Source organism: Onychomys torridus, chromosome 3, assembly GCF_903995425.1.
Source record: "Onychomys torridus chromosome 3, mOncTor1.1, whole genome shotgun sequence".
NCBI classification, from domain to species: Eukaryota; Metazoa; Chordata; class Mammalia; order Rodentia; family Cricetidae; genus Onychomys; species Onychomys torridus.
This window is the reverse complement of record NC_050445.1, coordinates 89,528,901-89,553,297: the sequence shown is the minus strand read 5'-3', so window position 1 is coordinate 89,553,297 and position 24,397 is coordinate 89,528,901. Positions and strand designations below refer to the sequence as shown.

The 24,397-nt window shown below is 43.4% G+C and overlaps 1 protein-coding gene across 6 annotated transcripts in view; it reads left to right on the top strand.

Annotated features, from left to right (window-relative positions):
• Positions 1-24,397, top strand: part of Foxp1 (forkhead box P1) — a 607,655-nt gene that overhangs the window by 75,916 nt on the left and 507,342 nt on the right. For all 6 annotated transcript variants that reach the window (XM_036182188.1, XM_036182186.1, XM_036182191.1 and 3 more), the window contains one exon: positions 13,616-13,745. The gene's annotated coding sequence lies outside the window, so the exon portion shown is untranslated. The remainder of the gene's footprint in view (positions 1-13,615; positions 13,746-24,397) is intronic.

Genomic DNA, 24,397 nt, shown 5'->3' with positions numbered 1-24,397 from the left:
AAAGTGATTTATGATAAATATAAAAAAATTCAAATGAAAACAAAGCAAAAGTAAGTAAAACAGATCTTTAGCTTCACCCCAGAAGGGGTTACTGCTAGCTTCCCCCCCATTTTCTCCTGGCTGCCTTTCTTATCCTTTTTTTTCCACCTAGGAAAATATACTTAGTGTAGCTATAAATATACTAATGCCCTCATGAGGGGCAACTTTGGTCAGAAGATGGCAAGGGCTTTGCTGTAAGACTTGGATTTACAGTCTAGTTGTCCCTTACTTACTACTTCACGTTGGATAGTTATTTTTCTGTTTCCATTTTGTGCCTCTGAATTGGGACTGATAAACCTTATTTCCAGGGGTTCTGTGATAGCCTAGCCTATCACAGCAAATACTCTAACCATTACTTTAAGAAGAGTAAATTTTTATAATACAGCTTTGTTCCTTAGCAACATATCATTCAACCAATAATTTGGGGCATAAGGATGATTTGGGGGGTGTCATAGGTCCTTCTACATCCCTATTTATTTTGCAGTGCTTCTGTAGTGTTTCATTCTCATTATGAATCATAATTTATTTGGTTGTTGGTTGACACTTTCCTTAGATTTTTATGTACTATAGATAATGTTGTGATGTATTTCTTTGCAGCCTTGTGCTGAATTTTCCCCCAGTGACCACTATTTCATTAGGATCCATTCTGAAGGCCAAACAGGAATGAGTGGTTTTCTGTCTACTGAAGCAGCACTGAATTACCCTTGAGATGGGTGCCCACTTCTGCTTGGAAAACCTTGTTATCATTTTATATTGATGGCACAAAATAAAACAGGCATAATTATGGTGTCGGGCTCCTTGACCCATGTCCTGTAGTATCAGAAAAAAACAGAACAAGTGAACAAACAAGCAAAATCCAGTTACTCTTAGATTTGAATAAGAGAGAGAAGTTGGAGACATTGACGTTCACTTTACTGTGTGCTCCAGGTAAACAGAGAGTGGCTGTCCTGTGTATAGCCCAGCTCCACAGGCACTGGGCTCAGTTTCTGGCACTGCCACCTTCTTCATTGTCTTTAAAAAAGAAAGATTTGTTGATTTTTTTTAAATTGGATGTAAATATGTGTGTCTTGAGTGTGTATATTTGCACCATGTACTTGCAGATGTTGGAAGAGGCCAGAAGAGGGCGCTAGAGCCCATGGACTTAGAGGAAGTTTTGAGCTATCTTGTGAGGTGCTGGGAACCTGTGTCTTCTGCAAAAGTAGCATGTAATCTTAACTGCTGAGCCGTTTCTCCAGTTCCTCGGTGTTGTCCTTTTTTCCTGTTCTGTTCATCTTTTCTTTCCCTCTCCTGTTCCCCTGCCCCTGCCCTCCATGCAAGGCTCGACTTTATTAGAAAGGCTTCCGGTAGAATCCATAATTTCATACTTCTATCATTTTAGGATAGTGGTGGAGTGCAGGGCTTACCACAGGGCAGGCTAGTTCTCAAGTGGTAAGCTTCCATTGCAGCTTCCTCATCTCCTCCTATAGACTCCACGCAGGAAGGCAAGCAGAGAAGATGACAGACAGTGCCTGTGGTTGTGAGTCAGAAGGAAGAGAGAATCATAAGGAGCCCGAGTGGTAGAAAGCAGCCCCTGGCACACCCTCATGGGCCATACAGCCCTCTCCTCACCCCCACTCTTACTGTACTTGTCCCGTGGTACCTTGAGTAGCACAAGACAGTTGACTCGGCTCCGTGATTTCTTGCTTCCCAGGATTTGCCTGACTCCAAGCTGGAAGCTTAGGTCATGGGAGGCAATCTGGAGCTCTGAGTAGAATTATAGCCTAGCATTCCCATTTGACTATGTCTTGGGAGTCTATCCAAGCATACTCACATTTCCCATCAAGCTAGGGAAGAGTGGCCCTCCATAGTATCCCATATCAGTGGAGGAGACCAGGGTTTCACATAGCTGTGGCTAAGTCACTTGCTCACTTCTCCAGCCTGGATTTTTCCCATCTGCAAGATTATGATGTTGACTTTTGCTGTTCTTGTAAGCATAGTAAGCAGCGGGATGATGATCATGAATGTGCAATGTGTACCCAACATGCACTGCAGTAAGGGTTTCCTGTGTCCTTGTATTAGAACTGGTTGTTCTCTGTAGACTAACCCATTGCCTACTTTCTGTTTTGAAGACCCCAGTGGAGGCCATACTATTCCTTCTTTTTCTCTTGGCAACAGGTCTTTCACCCCCTTGAGTCTTTGACGCTTCCTTAAATGTTATTCACTTACTACTCACCAGCTCTTCTGGCCTCCAGGGATGCAGAATGATGGATCACATCCTTCTGGCCTTGGAATGCATGTTCTTTCTTTCTCAATAGCATGTAACAATGGGCTAGTCTTTTTCTTCTTATCTATTTACTGTTGTCTTATTTGTAGAATTTTCTGGAAGTTCTTCCTCAGTCATTTCATTACTCATGTACTTCTCAGTTTTAAAGACCGAGGAAAATGACTTTGAGGCAGAGGGTCAGAGAGTGTCTGGCTGGGGACTCCTTTCTAGTTGAGTCACCTGCCTGCTCAGATACTAAAGGCTGAAGCATGCCTGATGACTCGGCCCTGGTCAATGTCTCTCCAGTGTGAAAGTTCATTTCTGCTCCTTTTAAGTGGTGGGAGCTCAGATTCTCCTGGGGACAGTTCCAAACCTCTCCCAGGATCATATGCTTGGATTGATGTAGCCTAGAATTCTCAGAAATGTTGCCTCCTATTTGAGGCATGATATGTGACATGGAATTGTTAAAAAAAGAAAAAAAAAAGATAAGACTGAATGTTGTCATTATACTGAAGGGAAATCCCGGCTTTGAGAAGCTATCTGACATGTGGGATGTCTCAGATAGTTGTCAGCAAAGCTGAGACATAAAGGACCTTCCCACTAATTTGTCATTTAATATATACTCACCCGGGACACTATTTTCCATCTACTGAATCTAGCTGAGGAACTCTCTATGATGGATTTCCTTTCTTGATAGGATCTGAGTGCTGGGAATGGTGAGCATCTCCATCAACTCTTGGCTCCTTCTAAAACCCCCACCCAGTATATCTTTATAGCATGCTTAAATTCTGGGAAACACATCTTTGTGTGTTTGCATTCTGTGTCTGTGAGCCTTGTACATTATTCTCTGCAATGGTGTCTCTGCCTTCTGTTGTCATTTCTCTCTCTAGGGCCACGTATACTGGACTACAGCTTGGTAACTGAGGTAAATATATTGGTATAACAGCTTAGTCGGTTTAAATTAACTAACTAATTAATTAATTTTGTGTATGCATGTGTGCAGGTGCACTTAAATATGTATATACACATGTGTGAAGACCAAAAGTCAACATAAGGTGTCCTCCTCAACCTTTTAACACCTTATTTGTTGAGATGAGGTCTCTCGATGAACTTGGAGCCTACCAATTCAGGTAGAATGGTTGGCTAGCATGTTCTAGAGATTCTTCTCTTTCCATCCTTCCACTCCATAACTGGGACTCCAGGCACATGCTACTGCCCCCAGCTTATTATTACTGTTATTATTATTATTAGGTTTAATTAGTATTTTTTATTTTACACATATGAGTGTTTTGCCTGTTCCATGTGTGTGTTTGGTGTCTTCAATACTGAGAAGAGGGGATTAAATCCATGTGGCTGCTGGGAATCCAAGCTGGGTCCTCTGGAAAAGCAGCCAGTGCTCTTGACCACTGAGCTGTCTCTCCAGCCAACCATCCTTAGGTGCTCCCCAACACTGCCTGTCTCAGTGGGTTCTAAGGATTGAACTTAGGTTCTCATGCTTTCTTGCAAGTACTTTATCAACTGAACCATTTTCTCAGTCTTCTTTTTTGTCTTTTTTTTTTTTTTTTCCAGAGCTGAGGACCGAACCCAGGGCCTTGCGCTTGCTAGGCAAGTGCTCTACCACTGAGCTAAATCCCCAACCCCTCAGCCTTCCTTTTTGACTTAACTTGGACATGAGCTGATGAATTACTTCAGGGGTTGAGAGTATTTGTTTAAACAAAGAATTTTTATCTGTACTTTTGTTCCTTCAAGTAATTTATAATTAGCTTCAACACCTTGTAGTAAGATAGCTTTTGTTTCGTATTGGAATATTAGGGCACAAAGAACTCTCTAGAAGAGAGGTTTGGCCTAAGCACATTGGGATTTGACAGTAGACTCCATGGAACATTCTTGGGGTGATTCTGTGTAACCAGTGCTTTTAAATACTAGTTGAAGGACCATTGGTTTTCTCAGAGATACTTCCTTTTTTATGCCTTCTCCTGATTCATATTTTCTCCCTTTCCAATGATGGGAGGATTTGCGTTTTTATATTCAAAGCCAACTTAAGGTAAACAGATTACATGATTTCATCTTCACACGAGCCGCTGACCATTTACTAGTCTTAAAGCAGGCAGAAATCATCACTCAAAACAGGTCTCAAAAAAAAAAAAAATAGTCACCAATCCCATGCCCCGGTTGGTTTCTCCATTCTTTGTGATGTTCCATTTTCCCTCTCCCACTAAATGCTAGTTATGTGGGTCACGTGACTTCTTCCCAGAGAGCCTGGCTGTTAGGATCTACATGGCCACCTCTGGTGCTGTGGCCTGCTTCCCCTCCTGTGTTCCTGCTGGGGAAGCTGAGGCAGTCTCCTCTTCCTTCCCTTCTGCTGGCCTCAGCATTTTAATTTCTATTTTTTCAGTAGCGTCATATTTATCAACACAATCAGCATGATTCTTGTCCGTGTTCAATAGAGAGTCTTGCTTACCCCCAACCTAGCTCAGGCCTTTGAATAAAAAATATAGGTTTGCCTTCCCCATGGGAAGATGAAATAATGTAATTTGTTTACCACCTTGAGTTGTTTACCACAGACTGGAAAATATGTTTTGAATTTTAGAGTGTGAAAAACAAGTACGCTAGCTATCCTCCAAAAAAAAAAAAAAAAAAAAAAAAAGCTCTCCCTTCAAATAAACATGTTTACAGAACAAGACACAAAACAAAATACTTTATCATGAGAAGCCTGGCCAATCAAGTGTGTTTACCACAGAAACCTTATAAAGGACACAGATGGCAGCCAGCTTTCTGTTCGCTTGCCTGTCATTTCAAGCTCCCTTGGGCCTTAGGGACAGAGACACCACCTTCCCTGCCAGCCGGCAACCAACCTTAGGCAACCCTGCTGGCCTAGCTAAAGCCCAGCTTGCTATGGGGATGGGGTAAGGGATCCATGCCTTGTGTTGTTGAATTAGACTATGAGTGGGGGGTACTTGTGAAATTGAGCTTGAGATCCTGTAGTTTTCAGTAACCATTCTCATAGTTTGGCTGCCAAGTAGGCTTGTGGGAACTCTTCCTGGCTCCTGCAGGAGCCCCAGATGAGCATCATGTGGGAGGCCCTCTGTGCCCTGCTCTATTGTGTAAGTAGTGTATAAACTATGAATCATCATCACCTGTCTTATACCCATCGCATGAGGGAACTGAAAAGCTCAGATGGGAAATTGAGAAAGGACCATTGCTTCTTCAGTAATGTATACATGGGCTTTCAGGGTCCTGGGTACCATAAAGGATCTTAGCCAATGCTAGTCGAGATATTAGTGGTGTGTTTCAGTGTCAGGGAGCTAGCAGCGGAAGAGTGACCCAGCTAGATGTAGCTCAGTGGGAGGCTGCTAACTTGGGGAAGGTTTTAGGACTTGAGGATTGTAGGGGTAGAAGAAGCCTGTGGGGCAGTCAGACTCACAGTTTGATGATGGCCTCAGATGTGGAAGGAGTGGATGAGATTTTCATGAATGGATTTAACAGATCTGTCATTGCTGTGACAAACACCCAAGAGAAATAGAGCAGAGAAGGTTCATTTTTAGCTCGTGGATTCAGTCCATGGTCAGGTGACTCCATTGTGGACCTCAGATGAGGATGAACATCATAACTAGGATTATATGGCCAAATAAAACCCCCATCTTCTGGAAGATAGGAAGCAGAGGCAGAGGAGAAGACCCATCCTTCCATGACCTCCCCCCTGTGACCTGCTTCCTCTAAATTGGCCACACCTCCTACTTTTTACCAACTTTCAGTAATACCATCTTATTATATATCTGTCGAAGAATTAATATGGTGATTAAGTCAGAACGCTCAGAATCCAATTAACTTCTACCAAACCCATAAATACATGTAGGGGGACCAAGCCACCAATACATGGTACTTGTGGGGGACATTTCTTTAAAATTCATTGCAACTAACTAAGCCTATAGTGTTCCTGTAAACATTATTCCAGTTTTCAAGTACAAAGGACCTTCAGGGTTACACCCACTGAGTGGTATAGCTGGGATGGAGCTCAGTCAATTCTGCAGCCCACACTCCTGGGGACTATACTGTACTGATTTGAAAATGTACTGAAGCTTTCAGGATAAGCAAGTTTATAGTCATTCATTCAAGAGCATACATGTCTTCAGTGCCTTATTCCCTGTTAGACTTTTTTGAGCCTTGGCCTGGCTATCACAAGGGCCGTCTTCTGGTGGCCACACTGAAAGACAGAATCTTACTACTAGGTCTGTCAAAACTGGACCTAATAATAAGATCCCTAGGAGAGGATTATAGTAGGGCGCCCTTCACATTGGAAGGTAAATGCTGTGTGTCTGAGCTGCAAGCAGTGGTCTTCTTGCATGGGCTCATAGGAGCAAGGGTTTTGGAGGATCTAGGCATCACAGTGCTGGAGAGTGGTAGCATCTTTTGGGTAGGTGCCAGCAAGGAGACTGTGGGAAGGGCCATTAAATTGGCTCCAGTGGAGGAATCCAAGACTCCAGCTCTTTCACCTCTATTTGCCTGATGGGGAGCACATGGCTTCATAAAAAGAGAGGGATATGTATAAGGATAAAGGCAAGATTCTCCTTCTACTGGGATGCTGGTTTGGGGTGGGTTGGGGGTGTGAGTGTTGAGAGGTAAAGAGGGATTGGGAGGATGGTATGTTGCTCTTCCTCTTTCTTGAAGAGAGACTAGGTTACCTCATTGGACCTGGAGCTTCTTAGCAGCACTCAGCTCAGGAAGGTATAGAGGTCAGGAAGAACCCCACCAGGCCTCACATTTCAGAGGGAATGTCCTGCATATTCTGTTTTGTGTGTGCATGGAAAAGATAGACATAAACAAACTGGAAAGGTTCTCGTTAAGCCTCAATGATCTAGAAAAGTAATTATGGAGAACATCATATTCTTCCTGTGGTATAATTAAACTTGTGGGTTCACTTAAAACCTTGTTTTTGAACATACATACCAGAATGTTCTCTGATGAGTTGAAAGAATTCTTCATAGAGTTTAGAGGAATAATGATTAGTTCTCTGGAACTTAATTGCCACAGTATTGGTGCCGTGACCCATCTGAGTAAATAAGACAGTGTTCACTAGGGTACTAGCACCTCTGGGACCTCAGCTTACTGCTCATTCAGAGCACACCTGAGTTATTGTTGCTGCCCTAAAAAGAGCAGCATTATCTGTTCTTCTCTGAGCCTTCTTAGTTGAGGCAGATTGGCGTTTTATTTATGAGCTGACAGCACTCCATTTGTGGCAGCAGCATTTTCTTCTTCCCCTCAACTGAGGTGCTTTTTGAACTGGGTTCACTGTTGTCAGAAAGTTATTCACAGGGTGGTGATGGAGCCTGCTCCGCCCACCTCTGTTCCCTTTCTATTTTGGTGCCATTTGCAACAAAGGAAATGAAGTTAGTAAATTAGTGCAGGCTTGGAAGCTCTCATGCTCACTTTCTTAGGTTGTGTAACCGGTTAGACACAGTGGCCCAGCCCTCCTGTAGCTCCTCGGACTGAAGGAAACTACGAACCATTGGAGATGTCTTTGGTCAAGGAGCTTGAGGTCTTCGAACTAATCTGATTTACATGTTTCAACAACAACAACAACAACAACAACAACAACTCTGACTATATGGTTGGACTCATTGTTAAACATTTTGCATGTTTGTATGTACATACATGTTTCAATTATGTGTGCACAAACCTGTAGGCTTTGCATTCTTAAACCAAGAGACACTTGATGGGCAGCATACCGAATGAGACTTTTGAGTCAAGGGTTCCTGAAGGAAATAGATGGCATGTATTTCTTAAGGCCAAAGGGACAAGGGCATGGTGGATCCCCTGCAGAGGGGGAGACAGTCATCGGGATGGATGCCAGGCAGGAATTGTGAGCAGTTGAAGAGGGACTTAGTCAATCTGCAGAAGCCAGTGTGGGAAGAGCTGGCAATTGCATGTCCTGTCTTCTTTTTTCTCCAGAGGGGACACCTGTCATTGGTTAAATCCAACTAGAGTTCAGACCAGGTTGGGAAGTGTTGGGCAGAGAGCTGGGAGAAGCCAATAGCGAACCATTCCTGCATCTTGTTAGGGGAATATCTCTGTATATTATGCTGCCATGTTTTCCCCGGTGAGCCTCTCAGAAGACATCCAAATGGAAAACCCATCCCCTAATCTTCAGCAGGGCTAAGTGAGAGGGCATATAGCTTCATAACAGATTCTCACCCAGAATACCAGCATCACTTGAGAACTTTCTAGAAATTGCCAGTCTATGTTAGATCAACCTTCTGATTTAGAAACTAGGGCCTGTGTTTTAGAAAGCCCCATGTAGAGCCTCTTGCTTGATCAAAATGGAAAAGTACCCCTGGGGGCTTATGGACAGAGCTTCACTGGAATGTAAGCTTGGAAATGCCTCATGCATGAATTCACTGCTTGCGATTCTGCTGGCCCCCAGTCCTCTCTTTTCGGACAGACAGTCTTCAGTAGAAATGGAATCCTGATTACATGCAGGCCTTGGGGGAGGGGGCAGCCACTCTGTGCAGTCTGCGTCTTTAATTTCCCACTTCTCCTCTCAGCCAGAGCCATGCAGGGCGGTTCCCCAGCAACCCAGGGTTTGGGAGGTTGTTTTTTGAAAAATAGATGCAAAGCTTGCCTGTGCTGTTGTTGTTTCCCGGTGCCTGGCAGTGTTTGGTAAACAACTTGATTGCTGGGTCCTGGCCTCCAGGGAACCACAGCTGCTCTTCCCAGCTCCCTGCAGACTTTTGTACCAAGCAGTGATTGCTTCAGGGGAAAATAAACAGGAGAGAACAAAACAAGAAAACAGCACTGTTGTTTTGTGGCTGTCTCTACCTGGTTTTCCCAGGGCTGTTTTGCAACCAACGGCCTTGGGCTTTGGTTCCTTTGCTTTAAAAAATAAAATAAAACAAAACCAAAAAAAAAAAATCAAAACAAAACAAAGCAGGCTCCAGTGGGCCTCCCTTCTCTGTGGCTAGACAGTGGCATTTGGAAGTAGCCACAAGGACTTGCAAAGACTTGGAAAGGAGTTACTGACCACTGCCAGAATGTATGCATTTTTAAATATGTAAATGGCAAAGGGAGAAAGCTCCATCCTTTCTAATGACCCCCAGGGTGGTAATCTGGCTTTTCAAATCTCTAGGAAAACAGATTGAATATGGCACAATTAATGTTTGAGCACTTCTAGGCTTTTTCTAAAATATTTTAATGGGCTTTTAATTTATTGCAGCTCTTGATTAGCAGGTTGGAGCAGTGTTCCAGCTGACCTCCTGGGCTCAGGCCTCTTTGGGGCTGTAAGGGAGTGGAGGAAAACAATGCCCCTGAGGTGCTTTTAAAGCCCAAACTGCCCAGGATTTAGCCCTTAGTATCTTGGCCTGGAGCACTCAGAGAAAACTGCAGTGTGCTGCAGTTACCAGGGTTGTCTGGTAGACATGTAGCTCTCTGAAATCAGATGGTGAAGGTCTGTATGGAGTGCAGGGATCTGCTTCTGAAGCTAGTGCCTGGACTTGGTGATTGAAATAACTACAGTGTGAGGAAAGAACAAATAAGCTCTGAGTACGAAGTATAGCGCTGTGCGTGCGTGTGTGTTCACATATATTTAAAATTTTTGATACTCGCCCTTTGCTCTATTAATGCATTTACTTGTTTCCTCTCAAGTCCCCATTATTTTGGCTCACCACTACATATTGAAATCAAAGAACTGTCCTTCAAAATATTTTTCTTTTAGCTTACCATTAGTCCTCAAGAAGAGGTGGTAAACTCCCTTTTGTTTGGAAGGCTCTCTTTTCACCTTCGTTTTGGAAGATAGTTTTTCCGGGTATACACTTCTAGGTAGACTGCTTTTGCCTCTGGGCACTGTTCTGGATAATTTATTTGGCTATCTGTCTTTCTTCAGTGGCTGTATCTTTCATTTCTGGAGCCCAGAGCAGTTAATCCTTTTAGTAAGTTACAGAGCTGAGTGGAGACAGTTTCTGTGTCTGGTGGATGCTTGTCCAAACACCCCCAAACCAAACAGAATTGTCCCACAAACCGCAGTGGAAGTTGGTCCTTTATTTCTGGGTATTCCTGGTTACTCTTCTGCATTTTAAGTGAAGCATGGCAGAGTTGCTGAGCAGAGTCCCAGGCTGTGGCTTGACCCATCAATGGCTTGACTGAAAAGCTGCCTTCACATAGGAAAAACAAAACAAAAACAACAACAACAACCAAAAACCCTTGGGGCAGCGTCTAGGCTCAATCCTCACTCTAGATGCTTTGCTGCCTCTCTCTCTATCACTGCCTGGGCCCTGGCTGTTTAGTAGGAGTTTGTACTTTGCTGCCCTGCTGCTATCCTAGTTTTTAATTCCTTCTAAAACTGGTGACAGACAGTTCCTCTAAGAAGGAATCAGCTGACCAGAAACTTTTTGTGGTTAACCCCACCTCCTCCTGCGTTCACTGGCACTACTACTCCTGGGTTTCTGAATTGTTCTAGAATCAGAGACAAAAGAGTAACTTTGCTGCTTCTGTTTCTCCTCCTCCTCCTCCTTCTCTTCCTCCTCTTCCTCCTTCTCCTCCTCCTCCTTCCTTCTCCTTCCTCTCCCCTCCCTCTCCTTCTTTAAATATAAACTATTAAGGATATTAGATGCTATCTTGAACAATTCTGGAATTCTGCTGGGAGGAGATCTGGCTTAGTTATACTTGTCTGTGGCAGCAGATGCTCTAGAAACCCTACTGTGTATTGCTATGTGCCTAGTAATTGTGGGTGCTCCAGCTCTTCCTATACTTAAAAGAAGAACAGTGAAGTGTCTTCCATGAGGTCTCATGACTAAGACTCAGCTGAGCCAACCTGCTTCAGAAGCCTATGTCAGAAGGCCATCTAATTTAGGTTCTGAGACTTTGCATTTGTGCAGTGGCTTGGGAAAGTATGCGTGTCTCAGAGTAAGCATTACAGAGCCCAGTCCCTGGGATTCTCTGTGCCTCAGTATCTAAATTAGATAATTGGTAATACAAATTCTATTCTATTCTATTCTATTCTATTCTATTCTATTCTATTCTATTCCATTCCATTCCATTCTATTCTATTCTATTCCATTCCATCCCATTCCATTCCATTCTATTCCATCCCATCCCATTCCATTCCATTCTATTCCAATCCATTCCATTCCATTCCAATCCAATCCAATCCAATCCATTCCAATCCAATCCAATCCAATCCATGCTAATCCATTCCAGTCCATTTCAATCCATTCCAATTCATTCCATTCCATTCCATTCCATTCCATTCCATTCTATTCCATTTCATGTGTATGGATGTTTGCAATCATGTGTCTTTACCACTTGCATGTGCCTACAAAGGCCAGAAGAGTGAGTCAGATTCCTGGAGTGGTGGTTATAGATAATTTGTGAGTTACCATATGGGTGCTGGGACTCAAGCCTGGGGTCCCTGAAGGAGCAGCCAGTGCTCGTAACTGCTGAGTTATCTTTCAGGCTCTATAATACACTTCTTATGAAATGGAATAATGATTGTAAAATCCTTCAGACAGTATCATATATCTAGCTGTCCATTGATGGCAGTTCTATTTTAGGAGATGCTGATTTACTTAATTGTGATTTTTGAGTCATTTGTTGACTAAACATCTGTATGTAGTGCCTTTTATGTAGCAGCACTTTTCTGACAGTTTTAAAGTGATGGGCAGAACTTTTATCTCATGGAGCTGCTGGGTCTGATGAGGAACACAAGTTAATAAACGATGCTACCGGTTCCTGAGAAAGCAAACAGGATGATACGGTTGAGGCTAAGTAGAAGGTAGGCTTAAGTTGGTGGTCAGGACAGGCTCTTGAAGAGGCTAATGTCCCTAGTCCTCAGAGATGAGAAAGAACCCTCTGTGTAAGTAGACTAGTAGGGTTCCTGGGGGCTGGACTAACAAGGACACCAGACCTGTGGCTCACTTTGAGCAGGAAGAAGCCTACTGTGTCTGCTTTGGTGGTAGTGAGGAGCTGAATTGGTAGTCTGAGGTCATGTCAGGGAATTAGAGAGAATGGATTATATAAGGCTCTTTAGACTAAGTTTAGACTTTACTCAGAGAATGAGAGACCTAGCATATGACTTTTTGCTGTGTGAGATAGAGTCCATAGCTTTGGACAAGTTCTCTAAGTCTGGGACTCAAGGATGTTTGTGACAGCTGGAGCACAGGACTTGCCATTTGGTTTCAGTATGGTCTGCTATTACCACCGCTCTTTCTTCTGGTAGTCTGGTAGAAACAGAGTTTCGGGGCCACTGCAGACGTACTGAATCAGTCCTGGGAAGCATGGTCCCCCAGTCTGCATTTTGAGCAGATCTCAGTGAGACTTCCACAGTTTGCGAAGGTCTGATTTAGAATACACTGGGACTGAGTTTCTTTGCAGTTGGTGCTGTGTTCTGGGGAGGAAGGGAAGCCTTCTGTGGACACCCAGGGGATGCCATCTGCCACTGACTGCCAGCTCAATAGCACTAGGTCCCCGTGCCAGAGGAAAAGTCTTCCTAAACACTTGCAACACTCTGCCCACAGCCCATCTTTGGTGTTGATGACAGTTGGACATCAGAGTGATTCATGTCATAAACCTCTTAATCATGATGTTAAAGGAGAAACTAATAGTTAGTTCAAGTTCCTTAAAAATAATCCTGCTTAGTGATAGAGAAGCTAAGGGCACTAGAAGGAGGTAGGTGAGCACTACATTTAATATACCTACATGTAATACCTACATTTGCATGTGGCGCGACTGGCGTCTCAGCACAGTAAGGCTCTTCGGGGCCACATCGGTGAGCAGCGCTGTTGTGAGGCCAGGTCTGAGGCTCCTCACTTTGCTGCTCCTCTTTGTGTCTTCTCTCTCAGTGGAAATATGTCCATGAGTGTGGTCCTTGCAGAACTCAAGACCACCTGAGTAGTGAAATGGAATTATTTTGCATTATTCATTATGACTTATTTCTGTTACTATTTTCTTCTTCATGATTATTACTATCTCAAATGATTGTAATTTATTAGTTTTTATCATTTTTTTGAGTTTTTTTTTTTAATCCTCTGGCAAAGAGCATTATCTAACAAGAAAAGATACTTTTATTTATGTGTATAAGGTTCAACTTAATATGGAGCCTTTCTGATAGGACATGGTGCATTTGAAATGCTGAACTATTTAAGAAGATGATAGAGAAGTCTAAGTAAGTCATGGCCTTTGTCGTTCAAAAACAGCTTCCAGTTCCTGCTTGTGAGCATCACACTGTTGGTGACGGTGTTTTCCCCATGTCTACAGTGGTGTCTGTGTTGCTGTTTTCAAGTTTAAGGAAGTAGTGGTTTCAGAAATTACATCTTAGTTATGTGTAAAAACATTTTTGTGTTGCAGTGCCCCAGGAGCTTCTGCTGACAATCCCAGTTTCCGAGGGAACCCTTTCGGCCATGGTGAGGGCTGCGTTCCCTTCTTTGACTTGCCTTCAGCCATGAACTGATGGGTGTGATGCCTGCTAGCCGAAAGGGTGAGTGAAAGTTGGTGACTATTCATTTGAAAAGTCACAAGACCATAAAGAAAAGAAAAGTCAATGAAGATGATGAACCAAGAAGGCGGTGAACACTTCTGTGAGAGCAGGGATACACCATAGTGTTCATCTCATTGTCAAACCTTTCAGGATGATTCTTGCAGGAATCTGCGGGAGGACATGAGGGAACTTTTCTCACTTGGCTTTTTGTTTTAATAAGAATCTGAAGCATGGGCAATCAAAATTTTGGAAGGAAGGCACCATTGTCTGAGTAATTGCTTTTTGAGCCCTGTCATAACGAACCAGTAATGCAAGCCACACTGCAGGACAGCTCTGATCACTTCATCTCGAGTTCCAGTTTGCTCACAGATAGGTCCCAGTCATCAGCCCTCACATAATGGGCTCCTGAAAGAGCCAAAGGGTTGCAAAGTTTGGTTTCCCAACAATTTTCTTAAAAATTTCTGGGGACTTTAGCCCCTGTCACCTGCCTCATCAGGTCATTCAGGGGCATGATAGAGGGAACGTGATATTTTCAAACTGTTATGTATACTTCCTATATTTGGTACCATCTACCATGTTCCTGAGAAAGCAGCGGCTTCCCGGGTAACAGTGAATAATTGTGACTTCCCTTTATACCTAGTCACTTACTAAGGCAGAGGGTTTTAGAGAAATGTCTGACATTCTGCAGTAGCTTTGTCCTAGAACAGAGCTGATTTATAGGAACCATTTAGTGTTAGGTATTTATTGAGTGACATGAAGTGCTAAGAGCCCATTGGCATAAACTTATCTCATTAGTGGAATTGTATTCAAAACATTTAATTGGGAGAATAGTGTAAAAGGCACAGATATTCATTAACTGACATGTATATAATCTCTTTCCTTTGATTCCCTGCATTCCATACAAATTGTGGTGATGGATTAGATGGTGTCTGTACAAACTAGGCTCTGGAAGTTGTCTATTCAAACCTTCTTCATTTACAAATGGCACTGCCGAAGCCCACCCTATCTGAGCGGGATGTTGGTGTCCCTGGGTTTAGTTTAGAAATTGACATCGGTTCCTCAACGGACCACTCATTCCAAGAGATGTCTTCTGGTGATGGGTGTGTCTTGAAAACACTTGTTAAGCATTCAGGTGTTTGGGCCAGATTTTTTTTGAAGATTTTATGCCTAGGGAGCATGTTGACATGCTGATTTCACAGAACTTTAGAAAAACAACTAGTCCCACTGTTACATACCATCCTGTCCTTCAAGAGCCTGTTGACTTTTACGTTTCTGAGCAGACTAGTCACACTTTTCATTTCATTTTACTGCAGCTAGAGAGGGGGAAAATACCATCCTGTTATTTTCTGCACAGTAGTTTTTCTTTCATTGACAAGAAGTAGGCAAATAATCAACAATAAACAAGACAAGGATGTCCTCAGTATAAAAATAAAGTGGCCAGTGTAGTCATGCGGCAGTAGAGCTGAATGAATTCTTAGGTAATTTTTCAGGGTCCTAAGTCAGGCCTGGGGGTCCCTCGGAGAGGGCTTACCAGTGCGATCGTCCTTTGATAGGCTTTGGTGAATGATCTGTAGATTGGTGAGCAGATGACACACATGCAGGTGGGGTTGGCAATCAATCTTTAATATGTCTGGAGTACAAATGAGAATTCATAGAAGTGGTTGTGATTCTGAAGGTCTTGAAATGTCACCGAGCCCAGCCTCTCTTACCTGTCACCCCTGACTTCAATACTGAGAGTCTGACTCAGTCTTGTTGTTCTGAAATTGTTGTATGAAACTGAACAAAACCACATGAATAGGTTAATGAATAGTCGGCCTAGTTTACTTGTCAATTTCAGTTGTTGAGACTATCGGAAAAGTCAGTCTGAAGAACTGTAATGAGAATCAGACTTTTGAAGAAGAATCTACTATTAGGCCATATTGAATAGCAGTGTTAGTTTTTATAAATGAGGAAATGCTTTATGTTTCTCAGACTGCAATAAGCTTCCCATGGCTGTGTTTTTCGTAGGAAGTAGAGGTCCTGTGAGTTGGGACATTCATTCTGACATTTTCATCCACCCCCAAGTCGGCTTTGAGGCACACCAAAGGATGAATTCTCAGTGATTCAGGGACTTGCCCTGGCCAAGTGCTGTGCACCCGAAGCTGGATCGTGTCCTTTCCCAGCCAACTCAGTCATAGTAGTGTGCCTTTTACACCTTATATTGAGTAACCAAACAATTGCTAATCATTTGGAGTCTTTAGTCTCAACATCAACTCTTGTTCTGAGTGAGGCATTTCCTGGAATGTGTCCTCATGGTAAAGCAAGCAGGTCAGATCCACAGGGTGGGTGGTCAGAATGGCACATCCTCTGCCTTGGGTGCAGGGGAATAAAACTGAGATAAAAGGGTTGCACAAATAGATCATTGTAGCCAAAGTTTTATGCTCAGAAGATGGCTAATGTATGGAATCTATGTTGGCAGTAAACATGTCTGTATAATGACAAAGTAAGGAATGAGAAAGGAGATTCTGTCTGTGGGCTGTGGCTCTTTAAGCCCGCCATTCACCTGGCAGGCCTCTGGTTTGCCTTCTGTTTGCCTGGTGTGAGCATGAAGCATTAGTTAATGTCGTTCCCTGTCTGAGGCATGGAGTGAAGAGTGGCTAAGTCTGTTGCATATTTAATAGGCAGCTAGCCATGGTTATTAATAAATGTGATAATAACAGTCTGGATTTGCATAGTGTTCCTGAGAAGAGTGACAAGGAATGGCAGAGGTTCTGGCTTATTTGTCAGGCTGTGCTCCGGCCTTGGGCTGCTCCCACCACCAAACGCTCCACGGATCTGGTGACACACTCTCAGCACCAAGTGATGTGTGTGGTTTGCTCACATTGTTCATGTTGTTTTCATTTATTCATGGTCAGTTTCTCGTGTGTGTGTGTGTGTGTGTGTGTGTGTGTGTGTGTGTGTGTCTGTGTGTGTGTCTGTGTGTGCAGAGGTCAGAGGTCAACCTCCTGGGTCAATCTCATACAGCACCCACCTGGTTTTCTGAGACTGGGTCGCTTGCTTGCCTGGAACTTACAGAGAAGGCTAGTTAGGTTGAGTCTGTTTCTGCCTTCCCAGAGCCAAGATGACAAGTGCAGCTTTTATATATGATGGCTGGGGACCTGCACTCAGGTCCTCGTGTGTACATGGCAAGTACTTCACCAGCTTTGCCATCTTCAGAGTTTCAGTTTGGTTTTGGTCTTCCTCATGATCACACTCTTAACTTTTGACTTGCAGAGAAGTAGAAACTTGAAAGATGCAAGCCCATCTGACTTCAACTCAGGCAAGAGGCTGACTTGTGAAGCTGGACATCTTTGCTTTTTAGATAAAACTTGAGAATGAACTCCTCCCTTCCCCCTCTCCCCAGAGGTCTGAGACAGGAGTGCAGGCTGACACATCCCTTTCTGGGCCACCTTGGGTTGCAGTCTGTCATTGGGCCAAGCCACTTGGTTGTGCTTAAACTTCCAGTCTGTGAAATTTTGACTCTGAAAAGTAATTTCAACAATTTAATAAACTATATAATATGTTTTATAAGCTAGAGCGAATGATCTTAAGTATTTTGGTCTCTTTCATAACACAATGAAGCTAATATTGGTAAAAATACAGATCTTCTCTCATGCTATAAAGAGAAGCAAGATTTAATAAGCATTTATAAGCACTGGCAGCTGCCTATCAGATTGTATAACTTGGGCTCCAGCATGCGGAGACAGTGTCAACTTAAATTTTATCTACCCAGTATTTTCAACACTTTTATTTTGCCTCTCTCTCCAGTCCCTAACCTAATATAAGTAATGTAATTGGCCGAATATTTTCCACATAGCTAATTGGCTAACGGCCAGTGATATAAGCTATTGTCTGGCTTGATGAAGATTAGAAATTAACATGACATTTTCATGGAAGTAATAGAATATATTAGTGATGCATTCATTCAGCATGGACAGTGTCCATCCTTTCCTGCCCATGAGCAGAGGCAGGATAGCCATGAATAACCCTCCGGCCTCACAGCAGTGGGCTGTCTGCCCTGTCCAATGTGCTGTTACCTCCTTCAGATGGAGCTATGAAGCACGTGAATGAATTATTCCGTTTGTGAATTAAAAGAGAAAACCCACCGACTACTATTGTGAGATTAAATACCAATTAGAAGATTGCATTTAATTCAGAAGCTGTAACGTTGTTTTAATGAATTCTGTTGGAGGCGACAGTTTATGTGGAATAAATTTATATGCTGTAGGTAGATATAAATTCATTGGATAATGTTAAACATGTTACTTCATATATATTAGCTGTGAAATTTATTTCTCTCTAGTTATGTCCCCAAGGAGGTGGCGTCAGAGGGAAAAACATAGCTTCAAAGAAAGAACCCTTTCTGATACTTGCTCCGAAACAGCCGTTTCTCACTCTCATTTTTTAGAAAAAAAATCTGTTAAATTTCTGCATTAACTAAATTTATGATTCTTGCTATCTGCTATTTATAAAATTGAATATAGGTTTTTATGATATAGGAAATTAGGCTAGGAATCAGAATATGACCCAACTTTGTAATAAAGGTGATCTGCATTTATATTGCAGGTACTTCCCATTCCTCTCTGAGCCCCTTGTGGGATTATATAAGCATTTTCCTGGACATACTAATTTGCTTTAGAATAAACTTTTAATCTATCGGGTAGCTTTTGTTCGTTTGGCACCTAGACACACTTCTTGCCTGACTCAAGGATGGTGAACGTTCTTAACACAGGATTTGATCATTTCCTTTCCATTCCTGCTCTTGGGGCAGACACTGAAGATCTAAGTCTCTAAGAATTTTCCACCTTCAATCTTGTAGGTTATCAGTTCACCGTGTGTGGTATCGATGGCACCATCATTTATAAAGCAAGCAGCTTTAGGGAAGTCTTTCGAGTTGACCTTTATATGCCCAGTTCACCCTTATCTGGTACACAGTCACTGAAAGTTCATGCTTCTTCTGTCAGTAAAAGGATTCTATATTTGAGGACCAGGGAGCTGGCTAAGCAGTAGGTAGTAGAGGCGCTAGGCATGCAAGCTTGAGTTCAGTTCCTGGAACCCACCTTAAAAGCTGCATGTTGTGCCCTACCTCTCTCTGTACAGTGAAGTGGGAGACCGAGGTCGGATTGCTTGAAAGCTTGCAGGCCAGCTGCTCTGATGTATGAGATCAGAAGCAGCTGGAGAGGTCCTGCCTCAACAGTATCGAAAGTGAGAACCAACCCTCGAAGTTTCCTGACCTCCATAAATGTGCCCTGGCATGCTCAAATGATGACGATATTGGTATGGAGTAGTTACTATAGAAATTATAAGTATACATGTATATATGTATACATACACACAGATATATTTATGGTTTTTTTTGTGCTGGGGATTAAACCCAGGGCTGTGCTAACCCAGTAAGCTACGTCTTCAGCCCTTTTTGTTTTTCTGAGACAGTGTGGCACCGTGTGGTCCTCTTGTGTCTAACCCCTGAGTGTTGTGATTATACCCACATTCACAGAAGGGGTTTTGACACACTTACCTGCATGCACCCTGTGCCCTGAACCTTCTGGGTTGTTTATTTTCGCCTGTCTTCTGGTTTGAGTGTTTTAGAAACATTGTGAGGTTGCGATATTCATTTGTTTTTAATTTCTGTGACGTTGGAGAAGGTAAGGGGGATGCTGTTCTCACTCTCCTTTACCTATGTGTCATCCCTGGCTCTGACTTGGCGAGGAAGTGGTGGTGTGAGAACTGGAGACTGACTTTCTTTGTGCCGCACAGTGTCTCTTGTGAAGGGCGGGTACCAATGTGTGCCAGGTGCTGAGGCAGTGGGATAACTCTGTTAACCTTGCTTATTGATAAGCTCTACCAAGGAGGAAGGCAGTCAGCCTTTAGATTTTACATGGCTTCCATGATGTAAAATTCTAGGAACTTAGACATTACACATTGTTCTAAAAAACACTCTGTTTTCTGTTAACTTGGTTGGAGTTATGTGCAGAGGCCATGAGAAGGAAATTTCCATCTCGTTTCATATGCAGGCTGCTGAGCTGCCTGTTGAGAATTGCCATCATTTTAATTCCTTCTTAAAGAAAAATGAGCAATTAGCACATTTAAACTATCATTTAGTTAATGTACATTTTAATTTCATTTCAGTGGGCTGTGTATTATTATTTGTGTTGATTATGTCACTGGAGTTACAGAAAGCAATGGCAGATAAAGATATGGGCTATCCACCTCTCATACCTTGTTCAGAGGGTAATACTGTTGACCTTGGTCGAGGATGACCAAACTCAGACCTCTGGCCATGTTCTGCTCTGATGGTGGCTCTTAGATTTCTCCCTGCACAGTAGGCTATATAGTTTTGTCTGATTGATTGGAATGGGCTCATGAGATGAAATCTTTGTATCCCTCCTGCGTTCTCTGAGTTTAGTAATGTTTGTAAGAAATAATCGTAGCAGACATTCATTAGACACTTATTTTCCCCTGCACTAGCTTAAGTATCACATTGGTTATCTCATTTACTCCTAACAGCACCTCTGTGTGGTGCATGTTATCATTCTGGATTTATTGTTAAGGAGGCAGACGCTAAGTACTCAAGTCCCACATTTAGGAACACAGGGCATCAGAAGTGGGTTCTACCGAACGAAGCTACAGCCAGGTTCTGTATGGACTAACTCTGAGCACCTGCTATTTGTTGCTGTCCTAGTGGGTTTTACAGCTCTCCAGGGTCCTTTGATGGTAGTCCACAGGGAAGGTGGTAGAGTTTATAGTTGTCTTCCTAAAAGGAGTGGAGCTGGGGACATGGCTCAGTGGGTACAAGTGTGGTGAGTGCTGAGTTCAAGTCCCGGCGCCGCACAAAAAGCTGAGTATGACCTTGTGCTTGCCTTTACCACAGCGCTATGGAGGGGTGGAGACTAGCCTCCCTGGGGCTTGTTCATTGCCAGCTGAGCTCCAGGTTCATTGACAGGCCCTGTCTCAAGGGAATAAGGCAGAGAGTGATAAATATCCTCCTTTGGTCTGCCCGTGCCTTCCTGTGTGTTACTTAGAGACACACAAAGAAGTGGGATGCAGTTCACTAGAAACTGAAATTTGCTCTGCACATGGGCTGTTAGGAAGCCCACAGGAGAGAAGAGAATAGTTTCTTCCCAACTCCAGCCCCTCCTGCCAATATCCATTTTCCATCCAGGGTGTCTGTAGTGGCCACAGTGTAGAATGCATTGCTGTTTGTTGGCAACCCCTTGAACCCCAATACCTGAGTGTCTGAACCCCAGGAACAAAACCATGTGGATTCAAATAGTAGGCCAGCCAAGGAGAGAGCAGGTGTCAGACGGAAGACCCTGATGTGAGACTTTTGCAGCAGTAGGAGCAAGGTGTCGGGAGGGCCAAGTGCTGTGGTGGTATTTAGGCCCTGTGTCCATAAGAGGCAGGAACTTCTGCTCTTAGGATAGGTAGATAGCTCTGTAGCAGAGGCAGCCAAGACTCATTCCAGGAACGAGTGGGATGTAGTACTATTTTTAACAGCAGGTGCATTTGGGTATTATTAAGGGAACTTTCTCTCCATATTTCTGCAAGTTGCAGACTAGGTTATATAACGGTGAGTGGCATGCCACTTGTGGTTTCTGTGTACTGACTCAGAGAAGTCAGAAAACAGGGGACAGCATCTTGCTTATTCCAGTGGCTGAGGGCTTTTACAGCTTTCTGTACTCTTTAAAAATTTGGGTCACTTTTAGCCTTCAGAAGGGGTGTGTGTGTGTGTCTTTTTTTTTTTTTTTTTTTTTTAAGTGCTTGACATACAAATATGAAGACCTGAGTTTGGATCCTCAGCATCCACAGAAAAAGCCTGGTGTCTGAGTTTGTGTCCGTGATCCCAGTGCTGCGGAGAGGTTGGTATGAGGGGCAACAAGCAGCTCTCTGGGAGCTTTCTGGCTGACTCCTCTAGCCACATCCAGGACCTCCAAGTTCAGAGACAGTAAAGGGGAGAGCAGCTGAGGAAGCACATGATACAGATGTCTGACCTCCAAACACATGTTCCCCTTTCCTAACATATGCTCACCCCCTGAATGTGTGTGTGTGTGTGTGTGTGTGTGTGTGTGTGTGTGTGTGTGTGTAAGGCCTTATCTAGCATATTCGTTATTCTAGTGGTTGATAAGCCAGCAGTCATGGGGTATAAGCATGTCTTTGTACTCTGCTTCATTTCCTCTGTAGCTGCTGGGATATCAGACTGATTAGAGCCTTGGGGTTAGGAGCAATACACCCAATCAGCCCAGGCTTGAATGCAGACCCAGTGATTCAGCCTGACACCTGGGCATTCTGTGTCTGACCTGTCCAGTGACCGTAGTTGACATACTGCAGTGATTGTGATATGCCCAGGGCTATAATACTTGGGTTAGAGATCTTCCTTCTAATACTCTTCTGAGTCATTCCATAGGAACTGGGAGCCTGGGACTTACCAGATTCTCTTCTTTCACTCTGTAAGGCCTCAAATTAGGGTTTCAATGGGGACATTGATGTAGATCGTTTTTTGAGGTAAGATATTTATCAGGACAGTTATAGGTAGGTATTAATAGATGGCAGGTTTGGGGAGGTCTATAAGTACAGGCCAAGGGAATAGAGTGTGGGTCCCCTCTTATATGTTTGAGAAAATGGGAGGTCCCTTGTCATGTGATTGATAGTAGCCCATAGTATGTTATTCTAGCAAAGTTTGCTCTGATTTCTGATGCCAGGGAAGGGTGAAGGTTGTACTTTTAGTTACTGTGTGTCTATCATAAGGCATGTGCCACCTGCAGCCCCTGCTGACTTAGCGTAAACAGATGGGTTGGTGAGCTGCTTTGAGCAGAAAGAGGACTACAGATTCATAGGTAGACTTTGAAGGTTGCCCATCATTTCTCTTTAGTAGTGGGAATTTGCGTTCTGAGGATGGAAAGAGAACAGCTCTTCAGGAGACATGCTGCCATAGCCTTAGTCTATAGGTCACCTCTTCCAAGGACCAGGAACGACACTTTGCAGTGCTTTTGGCCTGAGAACTGCCCAGGAAAGGTGTTAAATACAGACTGTCAGGCCTGAAGCTTCCCTTAAGAGAACTTGACCGCTGAACGAGGCTGTAATCCTGGCCAACACACCACTTTTTCTCAAGCCTCAGTTTGCTTGTGTGGCAAGCGTGAGCACAGTTAGGATGCCTTATTGGTTGTGAAAAGTCTGTTAAAGAGTAGAAACCTTACGACCAGGAATATGTGATCTTGGAACTATGTTTGACCTGGGAGACACATCTGCAGGTTTTCTTTGAACCATCAGGATCATTGTCGATGGAAGGACGAAGCTCCAGACAGCACTGTTTGATGGCTAAAATTTCAGCCTTCAGTAGCTCAGAAAGAAGGAGCATTTCGTGATTTCAAAAAAAATTTTTTGAATCGGTGTTAGAATTTTTACATAGATCTTTGAAAAAAGCATTCTGTCATCAAAAGCCTGTGCGCGTTGACATGTGTAAATATGCAGGTAGACAGTTTGAAGGAACGTGTATTATTTACTGATCAATGCAATGTCTCCTCTGGGCCATTACACTCAGTCATTTCCTGTCAATCTCTTGGCACTGTTATAATCAGTCTATGGATATGCATATTAAGATATAAGAAAGTTATTGTGCATGGGTGGTGGTAGCCTTTTAATTAATAATGCTGCTGCTTTAAAAAGGGTGTCAGGCTAGTTTATTTGTATGATGGTTAATAAATAGTCCAGTGAATTCTGTGAGAAAGTAAGATGGCCCGAGCTTAGGGTGGTGGAAATGAGGCATGAATAACACTGAGTTGTTGTAGACTATTATTCTAAGGTGTGTTACTTTGTTTAGGTTGCATTTGTTTAACTCTGTGAAGCTGGGTCACTGTGCCTGTCTAAAACACCTGATGCTCTAATAAAGAGCTGAACGGCCAATAGCGAGGCAGAAGAATGGATAGGTGGGGCTGGTAGGCAGAGAGAATATATAGAAGGAGAAAAGGAAGAGGTAGCCAGAGGAGGAGGAGGACCCAGGGGCCAGCCTCCCAGCTATCCAGCAAGCCATGGAGGAAGAGTAAGATTTACATAAGTAAGAGAATGGGAAAAGCCAAAAGGAAAAAGACAAACAGGGTAATTTAAGTAAAGCTGGCAAGAAACAAACCAAACTGAGGCTGGGCTTTTATAAGTAGGAATTAACCTCTGTGAGTGACTTATTTGGGAACTGGATGGTGAGCCCCCCCAAAGAGCGAAAACAACAAACAACACGGAATGGCACTGGTGTGTGTGTGTGCACTAGGCTGGCCCCAGAGTGAGCTAGCTCAGTTGGTCAGGTGCTTGCTGCGAAAGCCTGATTGATGATCTGAATTCAGATGCCCAGAAGCCACAGAAAAGCCAGACACATCAGCACATGTTTGTGACCCCTGCACTTCTGTGGGAAGATGGGAGACAAGGAGAATCTGAAAGCTCATGGCCTGGTAGCCTGAGGTAGGGGGCAGTCTGCAATGTCTCAAACAGAATCCGGGAGAGGACAAGTACCCAAGGATGTCCTCTGACTTCCACACTCACGCTTGCACTCAACACACTCAAATGCGTTATGTGTTGTGGGGGTAAATCCACTCTGGCTTCTCTGTCTCTGTTAGAGAAGAGCAGTCCTTTTCTGGAAACAGCAAGAG